General features: G+C 40.2%; 1 protein-coding gene across 2 annotated transcripts in view; it reads right to left on the minus strand.

Annotated features, from left to right (window-relative positions):
- Positions 1-14426, minus strand: part of ERC2 (ELKS/RAB6-interacting/CAST family member 2) — a 961347-nt gene that overhangs the window by 798764 nt on the left and 148157 nt on the right. The window lies entirely within an intron of this gene.

A 14426-nucleotide genomic window follows, 5' to 3' on the forward strand; every position in this document is an offset into this window, starting at 1 on the left:
CATTCCAGGTCACCATTTTAGCCAAAACCAGAGTGAAAGTGCCAGAGAAACAAAATAGTTACCACTTGTGAGAAAAGAAACCCTTGCACGAAGACAGGTGAATTCAGCAACACTTTCCCAACAGGGGCAACCCCCAGGCTGCTCAGAGCAGGCAGCCATAAGCTGAAGGCATTTCTGTCCTAGGAAGAAACCAAGGGGCTTCCAAAACACAGTTACTCATCCATTCACCAAACACATTCTCCCCATGCAGACCAGACACAGTGCTAAGTACGGGAATCAAGATGGACGTAAGGCATAGGTCCTGCCTGAAGGGAACTCACAGTATTGTAAGGCATGGATAATACTATGTCTAAGTTACATAAATACTGGAGGAGTCCACACTGGGAAATCCTTCTGAATTCCCACAGCTGACACCCAGAGGGGTTGAGATCTTTCTGAGTGTGGGCTGTACCCAGAGACTAGCACCTAGTGATGCATTAATTAAACTCTTTGTTGGTATCCACTTCAACTTTCCATTTAGGATCATGGAATGAGAAATTCCTAGAGCACAACGAACAACTACTCTCTCTCATTTGTGTGCCACAGCGCCTCCCAGGGTACTGAATGCAGAGTAAGAAACTGGTATGTATTTAATGATGGTGATTATAAATTTTTTAAAATATAACTCACCCCTGTCAAAATTACTATAAACTAAAATTAAAATTCAGTGCTTTTTAGTATAGTTACAAAGTTCTACAATCATAAACACAAATTTTAAAACATTTTCATCACCCCCAAAAGGAACCCTGCACCCTCTACAAGTCACCCCCCATCTCCCTCCCTACCCTCAGGCCCTAGCAACCATTAGTTTACTTTCTGTCTCTATGGATTTGCCTATTCTGGACATTTCACATCAATGGAATCATGCAATAAGTGGTTTCTTTCACTTAGCATGTTTTCAAGGTTAATCCATGTTGTAGCATGGATCAGTATTTCACTCATTTTATAGATGAATATTATTCCATTATAGGGACCTACCACATTGTATTTACCCATTCAGCAGTCGATTCATACACAAATACTCAGAGCATCATTATTAATAATAGTCAAAAAGTGGAAACAAAACATATGTCAGTCAACCGATGAATGAGTAAATAAAATGTGGTATATGCATACAATGGAGTATCATTTAGCCATACAAAGCAATGAAGTACTGATACACACAGCAACATGGGTGAATCTTAAAAACGCTATGCCGGGCTTCCCTGGTGGCGCAGTGGTTGAGAGTCCGCCTGCCGAAGCAGGGGACACGGGTTCGTGCCCCGGTCTGGGAAGATCCCACATGCCGCGGAGCGGCTGGGCCCGTGAGCCATGGCCGCTGAGCCTGCGCGTCCAGAGCCTGTGCTCTGCAATGGGAGAGGCCACAACAGTGAGAGGCCCACATACCGCAAAAAAAAAAACACTATGCCATGTGCAAGAAGCCAGTTACAAAAGACCGCATGTTATATGATTACACAGGAAATATCCAGAATAAGCAAACCCACTGACAGAAAATAAATTGGTGATTGCTGGGGGGTTGGGGGGATGCAGGATGACTGCTAAAGGGTATGGTAGTCATCCTTCCATCCCTCATTTGGGGGATGATGAAAATGTTCTGGAATTAGACAGTCATGTTGGTTGCACAACTTTGTGAATATAGCAAAAACCAATGAATTTTACATGTTAGATGGGTGAATTGCATGGTACATAAATTATATCTCAATAAAGCTGTCAAAAAAAAACATGAGGTGGGATTGTAAGGTAATGTGACCTTCCTCCACCACCCCCCATCCCTAAACGACACCAAAGTTCACAGGAGTAACAACCGTCTTCAGCCCATTGATGTGGCTGCTGCCAAGCCTCTTGGGACGATGCAACTGTCTTCAAGTCATTTAAACATTCCTGACAATGGCAAATCTTTGTCCTTTGAGAGTGGCTTGGATTTCTGAGACAATCCAAGTTTATCTGGAGACAAACACGATGAATCAGGATGATGAGACTACAAATCATCTTTTCTGAGAGTGACCAAAAATAAAATTGGATTTTTTTATGTAGTTAATAAACTACTAGCCAGAAGGGAATTCCCTCCCCTCCCAAAAAAAGATTGCCGTAGTGCTTTGAGCAAAGACAGCAACATTGGGAGATAACTCTGTTAAGGCGGCTGCCCGCTTGGATGGGCAAGTTGCCTATTGCCCTGATCCTTTGTTTCCTAACCTGCAAAATGGGACTAATCATAATGCCTACCTCATAGAGTGCCTGTGAGGAATAACTAAGATAACGCATCAAGTGCCAGGTTTGAGAGTGAAGGGAAGGAGTAAGTTTGGTAGAAAGAAAGGAAGGAAGAGAAGTAGAAAAAAAGAATGAGAAGGAGGGCTTCCCTGGTGGCGCAGTGGTTAAGAAACCGCCTGCCAATGCCAGGGACATGGGTTTGAGCCCTGGTTGGGAAAGATCCCACATGCCATGGAGCACAGCAATGAAGACCCAACGCAGCCTAAGATAAATAAATTTTTTTTAAAAAAGAACAAAAAAGAAGGAGAGAGAAAAAGAAAAAGAAAGAGGAACGGAAGGAAAAAAAAATCAGTCTATTTATCCGTTCAGTGTGCATTTACCCAGTGTCTTCCTCATACTGATGAAATTTTTTAAAAAAAGAAACGAAAGGAAAAGAAGTGGTCCATGCTCCCAATCCATGTGGACAAGTAAACCAATAGTAGCAATATAACATAAGTCATAGTCAGGTGGCTAGAAATGCAGAGAAGGTGTAACCCAGGCTAGAGACGTGTAAGAAAATACCCCCACAAACCAACAGCTACCACTGAGCTATGTCTTGAAGAATAAATGAGTCAACTTCGTGAAGGAAGATGGAAAGAGTAGAGAAAGTACAAAAGCCTAGAGACAAAGACAGACCAAATCTATTAATGAACAGTAATAGCAAAAATCTGTAGAGTGCTTCCACACTCCAGGCCCAGTTCTAAGCATTTTTAATCTTCACAACCACCAGTGAGACAGCCACTGTTACGAACTCCATTTAACAAATGAGAACATGAACACACAAAGCTGTTAAGCAACCTCTACTGTTACCCAGCTAGGTAAGTGGCAGAGCCAGGTGTTCATCCAGAAAGTCTGACCCCAATACCCCTGCATGAACCACTACACAACCTGACCTGTGAATTGGTGTAAATACTTCAGGATGGCTGAAAAAAAGAATAGGGAAGTGGGCAGGAGTGGTGAGAGCAGACAGGCAGGCAATTTTGACAGTTACAGCAATTCTCAAAATTAAAAATTAGCCATCCTAACCAACCTATTCCTCAGAAGCTGTCATGATGGATACTTTCAGTTTGTACATTAAGAAAATTTACTTTCCAGATAATCATTTTATTAGTCACTGAATGACTTCGGCATGACCAAACACAATCTGATAATCAACGTAAAATTTAGTGTTCCAAAACTTCTCAAACCCATATGTCATTTAGTTTTCATTCTCTTTTAAGATATTTAGGGGCTTCCCTGGTGGCACAGTGGTTGAGAGTCCGCCTGCCGACGCAGGGGACACGGGTCCGTACCCCGGTCCGGGAAGATCCCACATGCTGCGGAGCGGCTGGGCCCGTGAGCCATGGCCACTGAGCCTGCGCGTCCGGAGCCTGTGCTCCACAACGGGAGAGGCCACAGCAGTGAGAGGCCTGCGTACCGCAAAAAAAAAAAAGATATTTAAATTAAGCAGGAATCTCCTTGTTCCTAAAAAGGGATTCTTGAGCATAATTAACGTGCCTTATAGAACACTGATCATCCTTCTGCTTCAGAGGATGGGGAGAGATTTTAAAACACTCTTTTTCTCTCTCTCTTGCTCTCTCTCCCCGCCGCTCCCCACCCCGCTTTCTCTCCCCTCTTCATTGCCTTACTTTTAAGAGAGTTAACTCAATCAAGTTTCAAAAATTATTTACCAGATACTCATCTCTAGTTGAATACTTAACATAGACAATTTCAATTTTAAAATATAACAGTACTTTCAATAAATAACCAACTGAAAATAATATTCTCTCTGTGTCTGTTTCCTTATTTGTAAAAGTGAGAGTAGTAATTCCTACTGCATAAGGTTATTTTAAGGATTAAGTGAGTTAATACATATAAAGCTCTAGAAAGTACCAGGTAGACAATAATCAATTATATCAATCAGGATAGGCTAGAGTATGCTGTGACAACAGCACAAAAACCCACATTCTGAAAGATGAAACCCACCTGACATGCTGATGGCATGGGATCAAAATTCTTAGAGCTCACAGAGGCCTTAAAGATTAGCTTGTTAACTTCATTTTACAAATGAGAAAAATCAGATCCACACAGGTTAAATGACAGGCCCAAGAGCACACAAGCACACTGCTAAAGCCAGAATCTTTCTGGGATCTTGGACTCCATCCTGGTATGTATTCTAATAACCCTAAGAGTAGACCAAAACGGGTGGCTCTCCACTTTGACAACTTAGGAAATAGCAGTGGTGTCTCATATGGATAAGAGAGAACCTAGATCATTTCCTATTTCTCATTAGGATAAGAGATAATCTAAATCACTTCCCTCTGCATTACTGGTCCCATCAAATAGTTAAATAGCATGGGACACTCCAAGGATAATTTACTGAGACCTCCTTTCTAAGTCCCTGCAATTAGTAATAGCTACTGAGTAGCTATTAGAAGCTAGTAGTATTAGTATTAGAAGTAGTAGCTATTAGAAGACAAGCTCAATTTTAAAAAATTCTCTCTAAAAGATCAAGATACAACAGTACAAGTGAAAACTCTGGCAAAGCCAAAGCACTTTCTCTAAGAGTCAAAAGATTTTTTTAAAATTTAAAAAAAGATGCACAGGTTTCAATCTCCCCGCTTCCTTGATTATTCAATTCCTTGGAATTGAATCGTCTCCCACTTCTCAACCACGAAAGCACATTTCTTTTAGGGCAGCCACTTAAACTTCATTGGATCAATAATCAAGAGCATTCATTTCAGTTTGTTACCTACATCAGGTACCTACAAACCCACAACTTGCAAGGATGTGTCCAGGAGCCATCTCTTTGGAATCTCCCAGTCATCACTGTGGTCTCAACTTCCCAAAGCCTCAACCACTCCTTCTGTTGCTTCCATTCCACTGCATATTAGGAGAGAGAAGCCCTTCCAATGTCCACCTGCATCGGAAAGGGACATCACCAGGTGATCCGACCTCATGCCTGGGTCCCAATCAAAATTCTATCCACTTGGCACTTATGGCACAGGTGAAACAGGTGGCAAAACAGCTAATTCCCTTCAAGCACAAAAGTGAGTCTATGGTTGGATGAATATTCAGAAAGCTTTTTACTCCCCACCCTGATTGTGGGATCATTCTCCAGTTGTCCTCAATCAAAGCTGAAAAGGCAAACTCCCTTATCCACAGCTGACCACTGAGGACACGACAGAAGAAAGCAGAAGCAGCTGTGACAACAAGCATCCAGGCTCCTTTAGGAGTGAAAACAGAATGCATCATATTTATCCTGATACCTGACCTTTAACCCAGTTCTTTTTCATCTTCCCCACACACAATTAATTACATACTTTGAACTTTGTCCTGGACAAGGCTTAACCCCATCTCCAGTCCACGGAAGGAAAAAAGTTTACAATCACTGCCCTGTCTGTTAAACACAGTTAAACAGAATGGGAGCTAAAGAGATGAGTCCGTCCAATTGATTCTAAGTCTCAGACAATAAAGGAGGTCATAAGGACTTCTGTTTCTGATGTTATGGCAGGCTAATTTTCTGATAGGACCTCCTAGTACTCAATAGTCAGATAAAGGCAAATATATCTTTCAAAGCATTGCTGTGCTCACAAAAAAGCGAGGGAAACCTCCAAGAAAGAGAGAGAGAAAGTGAGCACCTCAAGGGCAGATTCTGGGCCAGATTTGTATCATACCCCCTACTCTAGCACATAATAGGTACCCAATAAATAGCAAGTAAAATATGGATAGGAAGATGAAGACCAGAAAGGAAACTGTTCACCCAAAGGTCAGCACAGGGAAACAATGTGATGGAGAACGGCTTCCATTCTTTGCTTTGCTGTTGTTAGCCTGGGGGTGGGGGGAGAGTTGCGGAGGGAGGGGAGAGTAGGAAGAGTATCCTTGGCCTCAGATTACTCTGTCCTGTTCTCTCCCCCAAAACTCAAAATTCGTCACGTCCACCAGCCCACTCATCTGACAATACTGCTCCAAAGCTGCCAGAACTATGTCCACTTCACAAGAGAATAAATTGAACTGGCTTAAGGGATTCTACTGCAATCACATCGTTAGCAAACATGGTCCAGGGTCTAAAATAGACATTTCCTCCAGCCAATTCTAAAGTCTCTCTTGCTCTAAAAATACTATAGAACTTCATTTTACACAACTCTTATAGGCTTCCATAGTCACTTAATTTTGAAAAAAGGAGAACAATGAAAATATAAGAAACTAAGCCATACTTGAGTTTATATGGGAAAGGGGGGGATATATACTTTGCTTTAGCCAACATTTAGGAGACTGACTTCTAATAGCTACTGGAGTCAGAATCTAATCCAGATATCAGAATGTCTAAAACACAAAAAAGGTAAATAGAATGAAAATATAATTATATATGTATGATGTGCATGGAACACACAATTATTTAAGTAGGGACTAGCCAGATGTTTAGAATCTACTGTGTCTTATCCCCAAACATGGAAAATACGAGTTCCTGGCAGATTTGAAAAAATTTGTGACCTTAAGCTCTTTTCCACACTATGGGGAAAAAACAAAAAATGATAAAGTTTTCTACTACAAAGCAGTTTAGGGTTTCATTGCTATGAAAACCGTCTCTGAGCTTGATAAAAATATGAATTGGCTTATATCCAAAAGTCTTGAACTTTTTAAAAATAAATCCATACTCCTTCTCAAGCAAGGGCTTAACATACTCTTTCAAAGAAAAGAGAATCTCTTTTCAGACAACTTGGCCTGCTCTACTTCTCCTATGACTTTATTTTCCTATTTATCATTTTCCAGCTTGTCTCAAATCAAATATTAAGGGCAGGTTCTCTGGTTCCTTTTTCCATAATCCTGCTTGCAGGATGTGCAGCATTCCTCGTGGCTTCAAACCCTACATGGGCTGTGTCATGTGTGTGAAAAGACACACAGCAGGCATTGGCTAAAAACATGTGGCCCCAGCGGACTGTTCAAGAGTTGCTCTGCTGAGAAAAGTATTAAAAATTATTATGTGAACATATGGTCTAGGCTTTCTCCTTTAGGGTAGAACAGGCACATAGCTAATAGAGAATATTGATAGGTGATTTTTTTTTAAAGCACCAAAGCACCAGTATCCTGGGATCCTCACACAGATGCACTATCCATGATAACTGCAGAATCCACTTTGGTTGATAATATGTGACATTTTGCCAAAATTCATAATACTAAGTATACATGCGAAAGCCCTCTTGGCAGTTGCTTTTGTAAGCAAGAAGGAGTTCTGGTTTTCATTACAGACCAATACTATAAGGTGGCACAGTACTGGAATACTGTACTGAGCTGAGAGTTAAGGACTTAAGTTCTAATTCCAGCTTTGCTCCTAACCTATTACATGATCTGGATAAAATCACCAAACTTGTCTGGGCTTCCAAGAGCAGTGGTGATGAGCAGGGTTTTGAATCCTATAGCTACCTATGACAGCCTATGTCACCTTGGACAAATTATTTAAGTACTGTGAGCATCAAATTATTCATCCATAAACAGGAAATAATCCTCATAACTAACTTACACGATGTGCACAAAAACAACATGATATGCTCATCAAAGTGAACAAGTTCCCATAAAGCATGAAGCACAGGGCCTGGCACATAATGAGTGCTCAATAAATGTTCACTGCTATCATTGTTGTTGAGACAGTGGTGGCCGCTAGAGATCCAGAATTAAAATGTGTCTCCTTCCTCCTCTCATTGAAAAGAAACAAACATAAATTTTTGACCATCAAATACATGCAACAGTGGGAAACAAAATGCTAAGTACTTTGGCATTTTTTAAATAAGGGAAAACAGGAAACAGTTGTTTTAAGACCAACTCAGAGATGGATGGAACTGATTTCCTATTAACTTATCTATAAATAACTCTTTAAGCGGCTCTAGGGAATACCAACGATTTGTTTTGAAGGTCAGGGTTCTTTCCCTACTATTATCTAGTAATATATAAGCAGCTGAAAGACAGTGGCATCCCCTGATGTTGACACTGCTCAACCTGTTACAGCTAAAAAAAAGATACAAATTTAAGAAATATTGATATTTTTTAAATGTGTTTAGAGAAGCAACCCCAAACATGCAACCATAAAAATGATGGTTAAAATTGGAACTTTTCCAATTATTAATAGTCACAGCCACATGCAGTTAGTGGATAGTTCTTTCATTTTAATTGCTTAGCAAATCTTCAGTGTAAATGACATTTTAAAATCTTTACTGCAATTTCCTTCCCTGTCACCTCCTCTTCACCTCAACATGTTCACCTAACAAAACTGCTTACCACCTAAGTATTTCTAAAAAAAGTAAAAGGACCTAAATTAATATCATTGCAAATAGCTGGGTGGCAAGCATTGAACTACTTGTTTTTTCCTACTCTGACCACATGATTTGCTCAAACTCTAATCCTTGTTATTCAATTTTTCATGAGGAGAGATTCTTCCTAAGTACTCTCCTGCTTCTCTCTGCTTCTTGATTCGCTCCACCCCTGGGAAGGGGGGATAACTGACCTCCATGCTACTCAAAATGTGACCCTTGGACCAGCAACATCAGCATCACCTGGGATCTTGTAAGAAAGGTGGAATCTCTGGGGGGGGTGTGATGAATTGGGAGATTGGGATTGACATGTATACACTGATGTGTATAAAATGGATGACTAATAAGAACCTTCTGCATAAAAAAATAAATAAAAGATAAAAAAAAAAAGCAACGTGACTGCTAAAAAAAAAAGAAAGGTGGAATCTTAGGTCTCACTCAGACCTGCAGAATCTGAATCTGCATTTTAACAAGACTACCAGGTAATCTGTAGGCACATAAAGGTTTGAGAAGTACTTCTCTGGACTTCAAGAAGAAGTTTCAGCTCTATTATTGCTTTAAGAAATTTTTGGTAATTGAAAGGTGGGGAAGGAAAACATCATGAAAATAGGACTGTAGTACAGTCCTAAGGAGCACACTAGAAAGTCAGTTTGTGTGATTAATAAAAACTGAGTAAACTATGAGTAGTGCCCCTTAATACAAGACAATACTAGATAAAACAGACAAAGAGGGTCATTCATTCATTCATTCATTCAACCTTAATTGAACTATGTGCTCTCTGACAGGCAATATACTAAGTTTCCTTTCCAAGTCGTTAAAACTGTGTTCATTTATCTATTTCATATTTATTGACATATTAGACACCGTATTAGCTGCTTGCTCTAGATGTTAGTAAAATATAGACCTTCCTGCTCAAAGGGTCACAGTATTTGTGGGAAAACAAAAAAATGAACAACCCATGTCTCAAATAGCTTTGTACTTCCCAAAGAGAACACACCTCATAAGTACAATAAATATATGTATTATACGTTAAAAAAAAAGCCTGCCAGGTTAAATATAAATATAATAATTATTATTATATACATAATATCTATTTTATTATATAAAATATATGTTACATATATTATATAGTATATGATTACACATTATTATATATGCTGTTTATTTTTTAATGATATATAATATCTGAATTTTAATTCTATACCATTATTTTTGTTATTGTTATTTAAAGTCAATCTGAAGGAATCTTTAAAGACTCATCTAAAGTGCCAAGTACTAGGCTTTACATTCAACTATTTTATTCATTTTTACTTTTAAGTAGCATATCCATGCTACTGTGCTCTCGGTGGAATTTTAAGCGACTGTGAAAACCATGAGGAGTCTGAGATGAACCTTATTTTACAAACTATAACTTGAACAGTATATAGGGAAAATGTGAATATACTGACTCCTAAGTAGCCTAATCACTTAAACTCCCTAAGTTTTTCCATTTTATTAAAAGGCCTACATCTTCATTTCTTTCTCTGGTATAAAGGTAAGATTACTACTGTATCCACACAATGCCTATGATCTTTAATATTTTAAATACATACTTTTTTTTTTTTTTTTTTTTTTTGTGGTACGCGGGCCTCTCACTGTTGTGGCCTTTCCTGTTGCGGAGCACAGGCTCCGGATGTGCAGGCTCAGCAGCCATGGCTCACGGGCCCAGCCGCTCCGCGGCATGTGGGATCCTCCCGGACCGGGGCACGAACCCATGTCCCTTGCATCGGCAGGCGGACTCTCAACCGCTGCGCCACCAGGGAAGCCCCATATATACATTTTATATTATAACAGAGAGAATGAATATACCATATCCCATAAATAAAAATATGGCCAACATACCATAGTATGTAAAATGAAGAGACAAGAAAAAAACTAGAAGAAAATACATCAAAATGATCATTGCTGGGGGAGAGGGGAATAAAGACAGACGACTAAAGGGTATGGGATTTTGCGGGGAGGTGATGAAAATGTTTTAAGTGAATACAGTAAAAATCACCAGATTGTACACTTTTCAAGGGTGAATTTTTATGATACATGAGTTATATCTTAATAAAACTGTTAAAAATGACAGCAGGTGGGAGCATTATGGATGCCTTCTGCAAATATTTTTTCTAAGAATAATTTTTGAATGCCTACTGCTATAGATTGAATGTTTAGGTCCCCCCAAAATTATGTTGAAACCTAATCCCCAATGTGACGGTACTTGGGGAGGTGGGGCCTTTAGGAGGTGATCAGGTCTTCAGGGTAGAGACCTCATGAATGGGAATGCTGTCCTTATAAAAAGAGGTCTGGGAGAGCTCTCCTGCTCCTTCTACCCTGTGAGGGCACAGTGAGAAAACAGCTGCCCATGAACTAGGAAGTAGGCCCTCACTGGACACCAAATCTGCCAGCACCTTGATCTTGGACTTCCCAGATTCCAGAACCGTAAGAAATAAATGTTTGCTGTTTATGAGCCACCTGGGCTATGGCATTTTTTTTTTTTTAGCAGCGTGAATGAAACTAAGACACCTGCCATGTGCTCATCACTGCTAGATTAGTTAATATTCTTTGAGTTCCAAGCAACAGAAACTGATCTGGCCTACCTTAAGCCAAAGAAGAGAATGTATGAGAAAGATATCAGGGTATCTCCCTGAATCAAAACAGCAATTGTGAAAACAAAACCCAGGAAAAGAAACAAGCAGGACACAACAGGAATCTCTACAAGAAGTTGTGACTTGGTTTCAACAGTTCTTTGCTCCAAATTGTAAATACCCAGGACAGAAGACAAAATGGTCCTGGCATGGGCCAGGTGTCCACCATGAATCAATCAGTTGTGGCAGGTGACACTGCTCATCAGGAGCTACTCAAAAGAGAAGGATATTTGTTTAAAGGTGGGCAGAGACCCAAGAAGAATCTATCAATACTACAATTGCTGTTATAATTAAAGAAGCAAAATATGAATAACATAATAGTGCTGTGGTTATGTTTATTCAGGGCAAGGAATTCCTAAACAGCAATATATACAAGACTTGGGTGATCTCCATGGTACAAACATAACCATGCTAATTCAAGCTTTTGACACCCAACAACAGACATGAGTTAAAAGAATGGAAAACTTAAAGAGAATTATAGACTTCCGGGAGGAAATAAAGGAATAATTAATTTGACAGTGAAAGTCCTAAATATCTGATTGAGAATAATACTCCCAATTAATAACCCTGTCTTTGATGTCAAACAGTTTGGGGTCAATCTCCAGCTTGGGCACTCACTAGCTGTGGGGTCAATCGGATCACTCACTAGCTACAGGGTCCCACAGCCTTGGGTGGGCTGTGGGACCCTAACAGGTTACTTCTGTTCTCTAGATTTCACTTTCTATCTCTTTTAAAAACCCCTAATAATAAGGGGCTTCCCTGGTGGCGCAGTGGTTGAGAGTCCGCCTGCCGATGCAGGGGACAAGGGTTCGTGCCCCGGTCCGGAAGATCCCACATGCCACGGAGCGGCTGGGCCCGTGAGCCACGGCCGCTGAGCCTGCGTGTCCGGAGCCTGTGCTCCTCAACGGGAGAGGCCACAACAGTGAGAGGTCTGCGTACCGCAAAAAAAAAAAAAAAAAAAAAAAAAGCTCCTAATAATACAAACATCTCACAAAACCATGATAAAGTTAAACAGATAATGCATGTTTGATACTTAGCAAGTCCCACTCCAATCCACAGGAAGCCATCATTTTTAAAAGCCGTTGTTAGGAATCTACAAACCCAAAATGTAATGGAAAGAAACAATAGTAGAGGTGGGGGGGGGGTGAAATTATGTTTGGCTGTGTCATACACAAATAAAACCTTTAACCCAGAGAAAATTTTCTGGCTTGGCCACTTGAGATGCTAACATTTCAATATCAAATAAAATACTTTGAAAGGGGCTTCCCTGGTGGCGCAGTGGTTGACAGTCCGCCTGCCGATGCAGAGGACACGGGTTCGCGCCCTGGTCCGTAAAGATCCCACATGCCGCGGAGCGGCTGGGCCCGTGAGCCATGGCCGCTGAGCCTGCGCGTCCGGAGCCTGTGCTCCGCAACGGGAGAGGCCACAACAGTGAGAGGCCCGCGTACCGCCAAAAGAAGAAAAAAAAAGACAGCAAATATTTAACAACAGAATCACTGAAGATTAGTGATGAAAGGGATAAGAATAATTATTTTTGCTTCATTTTATAGGAGGATAAACTGAGGCCCAAAGAGAGGAACCACTCCTCACCCAAAGTCACAGCAGAGATGGCAGCACTGCTAGCTGTAAAGCCCAGACACCAAACTCACAGCACATTGTTTTGTCGTGGTCTTTCCCATATAGCCCCCATGCACCAGTCTTATTTGGTCACCAAACTGCAGAAGGATCCCATTACCACATAATTAGTGTCAGGGCATGTCCAACAGCTGCCACGAGCCAGATTTCCACACTGGAGTCAAACATGTTTGGCCCAGACACATCCCTTCCACCACATACCACCGATGGTGCAGCTGCTGTAACCACACTCCATACCCCAGTGGCTCCAGGACTTCAGGAGTTGGAACAGATCATTAATTCCAACCAAGATGAAGTAACTCTTCTCTCTGAAAGGACTTCTTAAACAATACCTTTAGAGAATTTGAAAAGATTTAGCATTCTTCCACCTGAGAGCTTCAGGACTTTAAAAAGTGTTTAGAGGAATTTCCCCCTCCGAAAATGTGAGATAAATGTCAAGAATGAAGGAGCCACTTAGGAACCTGGAAAATATGATAAGTCACAGGAGATCCATGTTATCATTGAGAAAGCCAAAGCAAAAACCAGAAAGGAAGGAAGGGTTCTTTTACAGATACCATCACTGGAAGAATATGTTATATGGCTGAGAAATAAGATCCCTCAATACCAGTCCTGAATGATATCAATTTGAGGTTATTTTTATTTTATCTGGATAATTTTATACATATTATTAATAACAAAAGCTTTCCTTAGCAAAAACTCAGAAACCCATGTAAGCACATTCATGAGCATATGGATACATTTCATACGCTTTAAAAGCCCTTCTCAAATCTTTAAACCAGTGAAAGTGAATAGAAGTTTCTCCAAAAGGATAGTAAAAATTATTTTTAAACAAGGACTTGCAAAGTACTTTTTTCATCCCTGGGTATTTATTTTGTTTTATAATTCATTTGAGACTTTTAAAGTTGGGAAGGGAGGAAAATGGCTTTCAAATTTGAGTCTGGAACAGAGCTAACCTATCAAGTCTAACAGGGATATAAAGAAAGTGTGTCTAACAGTGCAGACACTGCTGGTGCCCTGAACAAAAGCATTATTGAATGGAAGAAGAATTTAAATTGAAGCAAGTCCGAATGTAAAACCTTAGTAACTCCAAGTCCTACTGCCGTTTTTCCTAATAAGATAAACTATTAGTTCTGGGTTACATACATTTCAACATACCAGAGCCCTCAGCAAATTACAGGGAGGCCAACGGCTCTCTTGAATCTACGCATCTGCACATTATTTAAAATGCATGATTGTCCCTTTCACCATCATTTGAATCCTTAGCTGTGGAGTAGAAAAAGGCTGCTGTACAAAACCAGTGAAGATGGGGCCTATGAAATGAGTGGAACTTTTTGCTGTATCTTTAAAGGCTTTGTTTCTTTAGATTAAAAATCTAAAGGGAAATAACAGTGGAAAGAATTGCAGGCTTTATGGTTTTAGAAAGGAGGAAAAAATAAACATAGGATGAGTTTACAGTGTCTGCAAAGAGACTCCTCACTTATTCCTTTAAATAAGCTTTTAAGTCACCTTTTAAAGGGGCAAGGAAAATTCTGTTATTAGAGGAGTTACT

This window comes from Monodon monoceros, unplaced genomic scaffold (genome assembly GCF_005190385.1).
Source record: "Monodon monoceros isolate NGI ecotype Baffin Bay Population unplaced genomic scaffold, NGI_Narwhal_1 Super_Scaffold_3, whole genome shotgun sequence".
Lineage (NCBI taxonomy): Eukaryota > Metazoa > Chordata > Mammalia > Artiodactyla > Monodontidae > Monodon > Monodon monoceros.